General features: G+C 43.0%; 1 protein-coding gene across 1 annotated transcript in view; it reads right to left on the bottom strand.

The window, feature by feature from the left end:
- plxna4 (plexin A4) overlaps positions 1-14,805 on the bottom strand; it is a 322,421-nt gene that overhangs the window by 211,081 nt on the left and 96,535 nt on the right. The gene's annotated exons all lie outside the window — the stretch shown is intronic.

Below are 14,805 nucleotides of genomic sequence, written 5' to 3'. Positions count from 1 at the left end.
GGGGTGTGTTCATATCAACTACATGTACTATATGTGTGTTAGAGTACAAAACGAAGATGAGGACATATACCAACAGGAACATCTATTACGCCAATTACCGCTCAACTACCAAGTTATAAAAAATCCTCCCACACACCAGTGACCCCAAAACAAACATGATGCCCAGGTTAATCACGAGCAGCAATACACAGACAGCAGATACAAACACAGGCTGCTTTCAACAAAGTACTTACATTACAATACATACATTATTTATCAGTGTGCTCCATCATGCGCGAACCAATGCACGCGACCACTAATAACCTCAACAGGTATGTACATTAGTGCAGTGAGGAGTGTTTGGAACATAATGTGCATACAATGAGGTATAAAGAAGTGGATATAAAGCTGTAAGAGAAGTTTGAGAAGCTTAAAGAGAAACTTTGAAACTTTTTTATCCAAGAATCTCAGCTTACTATAGCCTCAATTCCAGGCAAAGAAACAAACTACTTTTAAAGGTCAGTAAGTCATTTAGTGGCGTCTAGTGTTGAGATTGCAGAATTTAAACTTCTCCCATGGGCTGAAAATTTGATCCATTTATGACATTAATAGATTGAAAATTTGTTTATTTCTTTACATACTGTCAACAAGATTAAAGCTTACCTAATTTTTTCTGCAACTGTTTTCAGTTGAACCCAGATTTTCACTCTTATCGGTCCAGAACGAACCGCACTTTGGCGGCAAACGATCCTGAGCTCAACTGAATTGAACCAAACAGGGCAGGTGTGAAAGCATCCTTACTTGATTGTTAAAATCAAAATTTAGGGAGACCCATGATAAGCCATTGAGGCTTTTGGCCTCAGATCAGATCTGATTGGAGCCAGCTCCTTCTAAGGTAATGAAAACACAATGATTCTCATTTTCAGTTGATTATAAACATATAACATGTATATAAATTATACACACTGGCCCTTTAAGAGCCATCTTTGGAGTGGGCGAGCATCTGATACTCAAAAGACACATTTTTGGTGGTGAAGTCTCCCTTATGTGCTTATAATTGTACTACCTTCAGTTTAAGTCTTATAGTCAACATGACAGGAATGCAAAATTGTTGAAAAAGCAAGAAGCTGCCACTATTGTAAATATCAGGCTGTCTGAATTTGCAAAAAGCCGAGCAGCATCCCAATTGTGCAGTTGTGTGTGTGTGTGTGTGTGTGTGTGTGTGTGTGTGTGTGTGTGTGTGTGTGAGTTGTACAGCGTCGATGCTGACAGAAAGCAGACAGAGAACACAACAGCGTTAACTGCAAGCAGGGGACCTGTCACCTGAAGACAAGGGATGGAGGCGAGGCAAAAGACAGAATACAGGGAATACAGAAAAGTAAGAATATGGCAGAAGAGAGATTAATAGAAAAAAAATGGATAAGTGTAAATGGGAGATGGCGACACACATGACGCACGAATGCGAAGGTGAACATGAGAGGGAGAGAAAAATACAGATATGGAGAAACACTGGGAGGGAGAGGAGGATAAAGACAACAGCAGGCCATCTGCTGTGTGCATGAGTGTGTGTTTGAGTGTGCACGTTGAGTGAATGGGCTCTTAGTTTGTTGGATGTATGTGTATGAGCATTTATAGTCTCCCACTCACATAGCCTCTGCTGGGATAGAGAGGACGCTATTAGCATACAGCAGGCGGTGGACATGGCTGCTCCTGCAACCCTATATATAGGAGGAGGGTGTTGGCGTATTTGGACACACTGTTCAAACACACTGCTGATGTTCCCTTGGGAAGCCACCTCAAATGAAACGTTGACCTGTGTGTTTGTATTTCAGACGTTTATCTTCACAATGCCCAGGTAATAAACAGTAACAGCTGCAGTCAGTCCTAATTAAATACCTGTGCATCTGCTCCAGGATCTGTCTTGCTTCTTGTGTGTCTGTTGCGCATGGTGAGTGGGTGGCTGTGTATTTCTCCGTGAGTGCATGTACTAGTGTGTTATATGCAGGCTTTTAGCTCCTTATAAACAGTCTTAACAAATATCCCATTATAATTTCATCCTTTGAAATGCTATATCAAAGTTTAATTAGTTTAAACTCTACCCTATTGCACACTTTAAATGCTGCATAAATCATAAAAGATATGGGCCACAATGGGTGTGACCTTGACTTTCAACCACAGTGGCTCCATTACTGTCATCATTACCATCTATGACAGTGCATGAAAGGAGGAAAATAAGAGTGGGTATGAAGACAGAGAGGAGAAGCAGAAGAGGAGAAGAAGCCAGAAGGTCAGAACATTAATCACTTTTGGAACTGGATGAATGAAAGGAAGCTTGATGAAAGAAAATCGGACACTTCCGTTGTGATGATGATGAAGAAGACGATGAAAGAGCAAAGAGACATAGACAGGGCTCTTTGTGTGTCATCAATAGAGGTCAATGTCCAGTTGCTAACCGTATCAGTCTGTCTGTCTGTCTCAATTCAGCTCATCACCTTCCCTCAGGCTACATCGCTAAATTGAGGTCAGATGTCACCAGTGTGTGCGTGTGTTTGTGCCTGTGTGCGCATGAGGACGGGCATCAAAAATGTAAGCTTGGGTGACTACATCCTACACTAACATGCACAAAAACCACATGAGAAGAGTCAGATACACACACACACACACACACACATCCAGCTCATCATGCCTGTAGGGGGGGCAGCGGTACTTGACCCCGTTAAATATTTACTGGCACTGCTGTCATCAAGTGTCTCACACACTTAACCACTGTCTATAATATCATACTGTCTATCTATCCTCTGTCATATCACGCAGCGATGCTACATAAAAACATGAATGCCCGATCTTTGTCCACCCCTACTGCTGCCTGTATGGTTAAATACATGGCACACTGACCCTTGTCACCAAGCCTGTTTAACAGATGCCTGTCCAAAGGCAGAGCTAATGGAGAGCAGGGTTTGAGCTGGTATCGTTTGGTCGTGGCAAAGTTTTGCAGCCACAGCAAAAAAACAAAGAAAGAAAATAAAAAGAGTAGTTACTCCATAACATTACTACTGAGAGTCCTTCGACTAATTGCCAAAAAGACAATCACGGTATCCAGGCTGAGGCTGTAGCCCCCTATGGAGGGAGAAAGTTAAGGATGTTTACTACATGGAAAACATAAGACGTATTCCCGACTAAGTGGCACCCAATTATTTCATACTTATGTGAACACTACATGTTTTGTTTACTCTTATTAAATGCATACTTATTTGTATTCTCTTTGTTCGATGTCACCATTCATCCCCATTACGATTTTCTTTCCTTTGAGAATGGGAACTTTGCTGTATATGGACTTGAAAAGACGCCAGAATCCATTGACTGCCTCTTAAGACTTTTATGCCTGTGTTGTGTCTCTGAACAGATGATTGTACTGAATGATTTAACTTGATAAGAGCAAATAAAAAGAAGTTAAAAGACAACAAAAAATAGTAGTTAATGGATAAAACACCAGAGCTAGAAGGAGAGGAGGAGAGTGTAAGGTGACGCCTGGATGTGGGCGAGAGACGTGACCTGCGACTAGATTATAGATTATAGAAATGCAGCACAGTGAGGACACATTTCATACATGAGACACACATTATATAGACCTGCTGATGTGCATTCAACCCATGTTGGACCCGTTCACATGCATCAGCCCTGACATCAGCCCCGAAACACTGGGCTTCGTGGTTACATAAAGCTTCTCTATCATGTCTATACTTCTGTCCAAACTCACACGCTCTCTTTCTCTCTCTCCAGGGTAGTACAATACATAAAAAAATTTTTTGCATTTAAAATCTCCCACGTTTTGGAACAAACTCTAGCTGCCAGATCTGTTTTATAATCAAGAGCGAGAACCAAATTACACCTCTTTTTGTACGACTTGCTAAAAAGCATCACTGTTCATCAGCAGTAACAGCAGTTACCTTTGTACTCTGTGGCTGAATGGATTAATCTCCCTGCATGGGTCTGTCTGGATTCAGTGGGACACTTACAAAACTTCCTCTGAAATACTTGAATATTTTGTGTGTGACAGAGTCTGCATTACAAGGTAGCCAATAATGGACTAAACGGACACAAAAAGCAAATCCTCCTTCCCACCACACATACTGTACAGCCTGCATCCCAGGGAAAGGGGGGATCACGATAGTTTTAACACTAACTTTAACACTTCCCCAAACACTCACAAGATGGCACATGCTCTGCTGCGACAGCACTGACTGTACTTGTCTACTGGGGACATTTCTGTGAAAAGGAATTTCCCCTTGGCATCTAAAATTTAGAAGTAAAGCATAAACATTTTTTTAGGTTTTCTGGTTTAGGAGGTGATGGCTTCCCAGGTGCATGCTATGTGCATAAATAATGACAATACATATATTTACAACAATATAAGCAGTTTTTCAGTGCTATATTCCTTGGAAATTGACCTTTGGAAAAGCAGGCGCAAACATTGCCCCTACAGTCACCCTTTCGTTCCACAGGAAACACTGTGAAGACTTCTGAAGTACAACAGCTGATATCCGTAGAATTATGTATGTCCGTGGTATACATAGGACAAGTGGAACCACTCAATTACACAGCTGACACACTCCATTGTTTGGATAATGGTAGAGATAAGTCATGCATGCATAAAGGCAGCAGTCCTGTGTGTGTGCATGTTTGTGCATGTGTGTGTGTGAGCCAGCCAGCCTTCGCCCCAGGGGTGACACTCGGGGCAATCATTCTCGCCTCTGCATTGTGTTTAACCCCTGACCTTTCCGAGTGATACAGTGTCAGAGAGCAGAAGATGTCTAGATCACTTACTGATCGAAGAAAAGAGTCGGCCTCGGGACATCATTGACTAAGATTTATATATGACAGAGGAGAGACTGAAAGGTTGTTTTGTAAACTGGGGGAAGGGACTCTTTTCTGGTTAACACTGTCTGGAAAGGTAAAAGTACCTGTGAGAGTATGTGTCCATGTGCGAATGTTCTTTTTAATTACATAACAGTAATTTGCAAAAATGTCATTTCTATTACTTAATAAAGTCATTAATTCAGAGTCAGAAAATATTAAATGAAGCTTAAGCCAAGTCTGTTCCACAGCTTTTAAAAACACACTTCTTGCTGGATGGGGAAGGAGAAAATTTAATCAGTAAATGATGAGCAATTGATCAAATACGAATTTGGAGAAAAATCAAATCTGTGCTGGCTTTAAATACTGCCATCAAACAAGGTGGAATAAGTCCAAAAATATCTATCAAACTCTGGCAAACACAAAAAGTGAACGCAGGAAAATAATCAAACTTTTGTAGTTGGATGAGACAGGCTGCGGCTCACCTGCTGTGTTTGTTCATCTTTATGATGGAGTGTGTGCTGTAAAGCAACAATTTACATAATGTAATGGAAACTGACAAAAGGGCTCCTTAAATGCGATACCGGATCTCTGATAATCTCCCCTCTCTGTTTAGGTCATCTGTATTGTGTCAACACAAGCCTAAGTGCCTGTGTGTGGGGTGTGTGTGTGTGGGGGGAGGGCTGGGAGTTTTGGGAATCAATGGTGCTTAGACATATGCTAGGCCAGATATTGGCTGGGATCATCAATCACAACACACTTGACTCCATGAGTCTCTTCGAACCACAAAATTGGGGCGCTGTCCCACAAACCTCTTGCTATACCCCAGTGGTTATAAGTGCATTTTTAAGTGTGTGTGTGTGTGTGTGTGTGTGTGTGTGCGTACACTCAGGAAAGAGGTGATCTTTTGGAATTTTAAATTAGTCCCATCGCAGAAGATAAAGGGCACTTATGGATCACAGGAAGGACAATAAGAGGGTCCGACTGTTCCAAACACAACATCTGCCATCAAGGGAAAAGCACTTTGCCCTACAAAGCCCTCTCCCTCAAGAATTGGGGTCTTGAGAGCTTGTAGGTGGGAGGAGGCAGGAATAAGGGTTATATGAATTATGGCGGGTGCTAGTTTGCCTTAGGGACCCTCTCTACGGCTCTTATTCCATCCTCTGCTCCATTGTGGGATGTTGTGTATCCTAGACCAGTCGATACCCCCAGCCCCCTCCCCAGAGGTGAGCCCTTCTAAAACATGCATGAGTTTATGAGCTGGGAATGTGCCACTGGAGGCCTTTAGGGCTTTCCGAGGTGGTGGAATATCTAAAAGCTAAGTGAGACCATCTTTCCAGGATTAGGTCTAAAGGCTTTTCACCTCCCCACTAATACTCTTTTAGTGTTCCTGCACTCATCTCCTCCACCTTTTACCTCTTTCTTCCTCGCTTCCTCCCAGACAGACATATGCCTCTATACATATAAATCAGCCCTAAAGCCTCAACCCTTGGGGCAGGTATATCCCCAGATCCAGCCTGTTTAGTATAATGAGAGAAATGCCAATGTCTATTGTACAAAGCTTAGATTTTGGTCACTCCATCAGAACTCTACAACCCCACCAAGTACTGTAAAAGAGATGTATTTCGAACAAGAAGCTCGGGCTCATCCCTCTTAATCTCACTTTTTAAGAGCCCTATGAGGCTTTTTAGATTTACATTTAAAATGCTTGATAATCTTGTGAAGCCTATTTGAAAGGAGAGATAAGGAACACAAGGGGTGGGTAGGTAGGAGAAGTAGGGAGATTTGGGTCGATGAATGTTTGATGAGCCCAAATGGCCTGTTGGGTGACCCAGCTGCTGAGGGCCTCATGGGCTTTTAGTGGAGGGCAAAGTGCAGCTGAATAGAGTTGGAGCAATAACGAGCTACAAGACACAGCAAGAGATAAATATTGGGGAAAAAGTTTGCAAACAGGAGTAAGGGTACATTTATTCTGTTCCTTATCAAAATTCACTTTAAGGCGTTCTTTGTTTACTCCCTATGATGTACTCATTTCCCTTTCACTCGCACAACAAGTTGAGGATCAATGCCTTGTCATGCCTAATGTGCACTGTCTGCAATCCTTCATATTCAAAACTGGGTCTCGGTATCAGAGCATAGCTGACACAAATCACTGCTCAACAGTAAATGTGGAACAAAGAACGGGAAGAAAGAGGGATAGACAGATGGATGGATGGTAAGAGGGAGGACAGCCACAGCTGATGGAGGAGAGGACCCCCTGCTTACCAGCACATTAATCATTAACATGCGAAAAAGTAGGAATGAAGGCAGACAGGGCGACGCTGAACCCACAACACTTTACATGCAGTTCCCGATCTGAAATATGATCAGCGCCACACAGGCGCAAGCAGAGGCTTTTCTTATTCAAGACATGAATAGAGGTTGCGTTTTTCTTTTCAACTACGTCTCACTTCATCTTGTCAAAAGCTATCGTCTAAGTTCTTTTCCACCATCAAATCTTACTCATGTCTCTTTCACGCATTTTCCATTACCCCCCACACTCTATTTGCTGCTGCTCTGGCTTCATCTGTTCTGCATTCCTCTATCCACCTCCCCTGTCTTCCTCTATCTCAGACAATGATGCTTAGTGAATATTAGACCCATCCATCCTTCTTTTAAGTGCCGCCATTATGGTTACCAGATGCACTTATGGCTTTTTAGGCCCATTGATTGGCACAATCAATATGTCATCTTCGGAAAGTTTTGGAGACACTACATTAGAGCTCCCAGACGCTCTTAAAGCTTTAAGCAGTAATTTGTATGGAGATGGGTGCTAGTTCATTATGTTAATGGTCAACAGCAGGTGGGTTGGGGTGGGATCTGAATGCCTTACGGCTGCTTCCGGTGTTTAAAAAACAGAAATACCCAGGAGCTTACTGTGGTCAGCAAGCTTATTTTCTCTTCTCAGCCCTTGACACTGCCATTAGTGTCATACAGTAAATGCCTTTGCAATCATTTCTGTCATAACTGTCATCAACTGTATTACAGCATTCATAATGAGAAACCGCCACACACAAAATGGCCAAGGTGTTTGGTTCTATCATTATTATATTAACAAGTGCAACAAAACAGTGAGGAATACATTTTGTGCACTGCTTTGTGAGGTTCACTCAAAGTTCAAGGTTTATTAGTACACAAGTGTAGCTCTGTTTACCAGACGGGAGATGTGGTAATAAAAAACAACATAACAAACATCATAAGAAACAAAAGAAATGTCAGTAAAAGCAAAATCACAAAACAAAAAATTATGTAAACATTTAAGCCGAGAATACAGCATAGATTTGTTTCCCCACGCTGTCCTTGTTTTGAACTATGGTAGCTTCGGGCGGAAAAATTGCTTTCGTATATCGCTTGATTTTTCACCTGGAGCCCTTCAACTGCCAGCCCAAAAAGAGTAAGCTTGACTTCACCGTACAAAGAATGGGATGAGGCCTGAAGAATTGCATTGGCCTTACACTGAAGAATAAAGAATTGATTCAGTTGCTTCAGTTGAAGCTCGCTTAATAATTCAGTTAGGGGAATTCTTGCTTTTTCAGAGACAGGTTTGCCTCACAGTTCTGACACTATGGGGTTTAATTTCCTTTAGATGTTTCCATAAGTGGATTAGCACGGTAAGTATAGCCTCCCCGACTTGTCTTCCCGCCCTTAAGGCAAAGACTTTGAGCATGTTTTCACAACATTTTGAAAGCTTTTCTTTATTATGAAAGATAGGGCCACCAGGCTTTAAGTCATTAAAAATGATGGGTGTGTTGTATTTAGGAACAGGGATGAGTCCTTGTTCTACAAGTTAGTGACACGTTTTGGGTTATAGGACATTAAAATATCACAGAAAATTATACTCTTTCCTTGCATGGGTCTTCAAAAGCAATGGTTATGGACCTGAGTGTTTGTCAGTGTGGCTGTGTTTTGGTCCTTTAGTAAGAAAGGAGTCAGTCTCTTCCCACTTAAAGACAAAATGAGTCATCATTAGCGTCATCATAACTTTAGTTTCCTCTATTGTGACTGAAATTTCTGCATAAATGAAACCCCACACATCATTTTTTAATTCACAGAATATGTAATCAGAGCCTTTGCACTCATAATGCCAGACTCTGCTGTTGAACACTTGCACTGTGCTACACCACAGATAAGCTCCGATTGCTTTGCTATCTTCCTACTGGCCGCCAAGATAATCTGGCATGTCAGGCTCGCAATCAGGCTGAAGCAGGTGACATGTGACTGAATGGCTGAACAATGGGATGGAGCTTGGGTCTCAGATAAGAGAATTAATATTGATTGCACATGCATGTCAGACAGATTGTGTCTATTAGGAGTTGCATAGCTCTGCTCAGTCACACCGGTAACATGCCTTGGCTGAGAGCTGAATGAAGGAGAAGACTGAAAGTTCGTATTTTCAATCAGTCAGTCGTTCAAATCATTGTTATACGACTGTGACTGTTTTAGTTTGGAGAGTTTATTGTGAAGTGGGTTCTTTAAGATTTACTATGTAAATCCTCCTAGGACCCACTAGAAGTGTGTGGTGATGTCTTTATCTGCAGAGACTCTGCCTGCTGCCTGTATTTTCTTATGTTCTTCTTATTTCCTGTGTTCCAGACATATATTGATGTGTACCTCCACAGTATTAACATGAGCTCTGGGCTTATGGAAAAAGTAGGGACCAGGTGCCAGGCCATAAACAGCACACACCCAAGAGCCGTAACACGAAACAATGCAAATATAGCAAGGTAAAACGCCACAACGAGAGTGAATCTGGGCTTTACTTTACTTCGACATTCACTGCTAGGGTGACGATCCTGCATGGTATACCTTTAAGCTTTTTTTGATTTCATAATATCTGTTCTGCAGTTTAAGCTGGATTACTTCTATGAATGTTTCTAATTTCATGGCTTGTACAGTACATTAATACCACGGGTGTTTAAGGAGAACTGGATACAGCATCCCATGTATTATTATGACAGTTGCTCAGTGGTGCATGATAAACACAGAGCAGGTGCACCAGAGACTTTGCCGGCCAAGTGCCTTACTTCCAGTTTTGCGCTCCGCTAACTTGACGGGGGATAAAATGATTTAATTGTGCGGCCCTTCTACACTTTCGAAATGTAATTGGACTGAATGGGTGAAAATATAATCGCAACGGTTGTGACAATCATGAAAATGTATTCATTGATTTATAGACATCTCTTTCACAATGTACTTCTATACTGAAAAGTCATTTGGGCAAAATGGCATCATATGACAGACCCTGAAGTTGTAATTCTTTGATTTGGCCACTAGGTCAAGGCTCAGTATTGATCTTGGGTGCCTGGTTCAGACTATAAATACTTAAATCCACCCATTTACCTGCTATCAAACCTTTTTAGTCCTTCTTTATTATATCTAATGTCTTTTCTGTGGTCTGCGAATGTGCTGCTGACACTGTCAGCTAAAAGTTGAACAGCGAAAGTATTCGGTTATTTGCTGACTCAATGTTTCACCGACAATGAGGTTACACAAAATGTTCCATCCATTTTCCCAGCAGTCAGGTTTGCACAGTCCAAATAAAGCTGCCGGTATCACCACACAACCACCTATTCGCAGATAAGGCATAAATAAAAGCACTTGCACACTCAGTCTGGATAGTGTAAGTAACACCCAAATATAGATCTGTGTGTATGAGTGTGCATGTTTATGTATGTGTGTGTGTGAGTGAGAGCGAGAGACAGACAGAGAGCGCTAAGAGCTATAACTGTGGGAGTGTTTTACAAGCTCAAAGCCCTGTGCCTGCTCCTCTAATTCAGCACACACATTGCACTTTCAGCAGATCAATGATCCCACTGTGCCTCACACACACACACACACACACACACACACACACACACAATCTCTCTCTCCTCACACCCGCACTCGTGTACACACACCAACACACATGCATTCAATCCTCCTCATTTCATACTACCTTCACTCCTGCTCTGTTTCTCCTATATACATGCTCTCATATACCCCCCTCGCTCTCTTTTTTCCATCCCTCCTTCTCTCTGAAGCCCTGAGCAATTACTCATCGAGGCCCTAGAGAAGAGCAAAGGAGAGAGGGAGAGGGGAGGGCGCGACTGAGGAGAGAAGGAAAGACAGAAGGATGGATGAAAAGAGGAGAAAATTACCTGTCACTGGCTGCAAGAGTCTGTAGCTTTTAAACAAGAGCACCTCAAAACATCTGCTCTTCAATGACCCGGGCCAAGGTGTCAAGCGAGAGTGTGTGTGCCTCATCTGTGCAAGTGACTGTGTGCCTGCATGTGTGTGTGTGTGTGTGTGTGTGTGTGTGTGCAGCGAGGGGTTAAGGGGAACGTGTGTCTGGGAGGGAGATGGGTCACAGCAGTATGACACAACATCATTTATTCATTGGGGAGGATAATGTGTGTGTTACAGCTGGGACACACATGCTCTAGACACGACACACACACACACACACACACACACACACACACACATACACACACACACAAGGCACTTCTGGAAAAAAAAAAAAAAGTCCAATGGACCAGCTGTAGCTCCACTACTGCAAGATAACACACACACACAATAGAAACAGTGATGAAATACACAATATACTGGAGGGAAGTTATAACAGTGAATACAAGTAAATTCACTGTGTGTGTATGTGTCTCCTTGCAGTGTCCCCAGCCTTCACTAAGCTCTCAGGTTGATCCATTTAAAACACAATGGAGGATTACATTCTCATCTGGCCACTGGCTTCAGCCTGCACAGAAAAACACTAAGGCTTTAATACTACCTTGGCACACAGTGTGTCTGTGTCGAAGGGAGTGTGTGTTTTCATATTTTATGCAAGCAATACAAGTTACAGCATACAACTGTGCATCTATCAGTGTGTGTGTGTGTGTGTTTCTGTGTGCAGGAGGCTCGGGCCTGTCATTGCGAGGGCAGGTTGGGGGGATAAGGCCCCTCTCCAGTGTGGAGTGGTTGTGAATTGGTTTTGGCTCGGGGCTAAATCTCCTCACAGACACCTCTTCGTTTTCTCCACAAGACCAGAAAAAGAGACTGCTTTCACTCAAGCCTCACACAACAAATCCAATTCACTGTGATTTGAGCCAGCCCTTGGCCAAAATGCAGGTGTGAATGCGTGCACACACACACGCACAATGCCTCTCCCTCTCTGTGCATTTCTCTCTCCACTATCTCATTTCCACAACCAGTGAATTATTTTCAAAACAATAATGGACCTCCTACACAATGACCCCACCCTCGCTCCCCCCCTCCGACGTCTAGCCAAGATTGCAACTCATTCTTCCACAACCAAACAACAGCTTAACCATAAACCCCTGCTCTCACTTGCACACACATACACACACACAAACAGTTACCATTCCTACATACACGAGCCCCCCACAAAGCAGACGACAGTTGCAGTCTGTCCATCCGGCAGTATTCAGGCCCATGATTAAACCAGCGCTTATTGGTAATTAAACACTGTGCTTTGTGGCGGTATCCAGAATGCTGTAAAGCACTCCACCTCCCCACCACATACACACCCACCCCACCTCAACTGGCACAGTGCCGTCCCCTCCTCTCCTCTTTTTCTGCCTTTCAGGGGGCCGCAGGTGGCACAATTGGCAGTAATGTGTTCTAATTGTTGGCAGCGCTGTCCGGGTAAAGATACGTAGTGGGGAGAGGGAGCTTGGCTGGCATACAGCAGGAGACAGGAGGGGAGGGAGGAAGGGAGGGAGAGAATGTAAAGCGAAGAGGAGGGAGGTAAAAATGGAGGACAAAACTGCGGATATATGGAGAGGGATGTAAGGAAGGAAGGGATTAAAGGAACGAGCGAAAGAAGCAACATGCTGAGGATAGAATTTGAGGGGACAAGGTGAGGATGTGGCAAAAATAACGCCGCGAAAAGGAAGAGCAGAGCTGGGAATTAATGGTAGAGAGAAGAGTGGGAGAAATATAAACCAATCGAGGATGCTGTTCCTGTCGTGTCCAAATGTTTCCTTCGTTGTTGTTGTTTTCCAGGCAGCTTGGAGAGAGCCTCCCCTGGGTTGACACTTAGCTATAACTGCGGCAGAGACAGACACAGCGTGAGCTGCTGGCTTCATGTAGTAACAGAGAGGCTAGACACAAACCTAAGTTGCTGAGCTCCAGCCCATATAAACCCCTGGGGTTTTCCAATTCACTCAACGTATATAGAAATGTTGAGGAGAGAGTGGAGTGCAGTATGGCGAGCCTAAAGTGAAGGCCAGTGAGGTCACACTGTAGAATAAATAATCCATAGACAATATGTTTCTCTCCGTTACTCGTCCACAGAACAACAAAGTATTTAAACCTACATACACTTTATAACAAGACTCCTGGGTTCTCAAACGCCTACTGCTTGGAAAGAAAGTGTCGTTAGCGTCAGTGTGATAGCCATCATGGGCCCCGTCCACATATGCAATGCAAACCTAAAATTATGTAGACATTACTCGGAGGAGCTGTACGTGAGAACAGAAATGTTTAAATTGGTTGGAACAGACATTAAACAGACTTGCCAGCTCCCAAGTACAAAGTCTGCACAATGTCCAATTGGGCAACAGTCAGTAATGGTTGAGAGAATTCACAGTGAGTAGCTGGGATGACGAGATTCAGGAACTTCTGAAACTGAAATAATCAGATACATTTAAGGAACGGCAAGAGACTGTGTTGTTTATGACCAAATTACGAACTGGCTACATGACCACAATGTATTCCATGTCATATCCTGCTTACTGTAAGCTCTACTAAAGCACCCCCCCCCTCTCCTAAACCAAACAGAGTATTTCTAGAGAAGGGGTTTAGCTAAAATAACTCTGACAGAAACTCAACTTTCATTAACAGAAACTCCATGAAAACAGACAAAATAGTTGATCTCAGCAATCACTGCAACAATATGACCAAAAGATCCTCCAGATTTCTTAAAATCTGGAGGATCTCACTCATTGCCACATAAAACAGCCTGTTGTTAAATCATCTGTGATGTAGGTGTTGGATTTCGTATTAAAACATCAAATCCAGGTCAAAAAGTAGAAGCAGTAGTAGCAGGTCGGTATTTTTAGTCATCATTTCAACAAAAATGATACCCAAATCCATCGATGCCATGACAATAGCATAAAATAAAATGAGTCATGGTTCATTTAGATTCTATCCAAGTAGCCTCTATTGTGTATGTGTGTGTGAGAGTGACTCAGCAGCTCTCCCGCGGCGTGCCTGCACCTGTTCTTCATTGCTCATCGACAGGTGTTGCCATCCCCCCCCTGAATGTTGTTAACGTGAGCTAAATCAGATGGAAAGGCAGAATGACAGCCACTGAACATACGTAGAGACACCACGAGACACTGAAAGCCAGAAATAGTCTTTTCAGACAACGTGGGGAGCTCCAGGGATGTCACTACGGTGGCAGACATACTTAGATTCACATACTAACAATATTTCAACGTCTACTTTCTAACGTTTAAACCTGGCACTGAGATAGGTCTATATAAATGTTATTTTATGGCAGAAGCCACATTAGCGGCTACGCAGTGTGCTCTGGAGACTAACAGGAAGGATGGGAGCATGAAATGAAGGTCATGTGCCAGATTTCAACTCACTGAGTAAATGATATAACTGTTAGACACTACTGGCACCTGGATGCCTAAAAAGGTGTGAAGAAATTCACAATTTGAATATGCAAGAGTGTGGTGATGATGCTCCTGCCAGATGCACATGGTGATCAAACTGTGTGTACGTGTCGTTCGTGTGGCCGTGTGTTGGTCTTATCTCGTAAGGCAGACAGGCAAGTGAGAGGAGCCGCTTCATGTGAAGCCACGTTGATAGTCGTACACCCAATCATGGTTATCTCTCTGGCTACACACGTACAGTATACACAGCCACTAACACAAACTCCATGTTACCTGCCATATTGTGCACATACACCTCTCTCTCTCTCTG

Source organism: Epinephelus lanceolatus, chromosome 23 (assembly GCF_041903045.1).
Source record: "Epinephelus lanceolatus isolate andai-2023 chromosome 23, ASM4190304v1, whole genome shotgun sequence".
NCBI classification, from domain to species: Eukaryota; Metazoa; Chordata; class Actinopteri; order Perciformes; family Serranidae; genus Epinephelus; species Epinephelus lanceolatus.
This window is presented reverse-complemented; position numbering and strand designations above follow the sequence as displayed.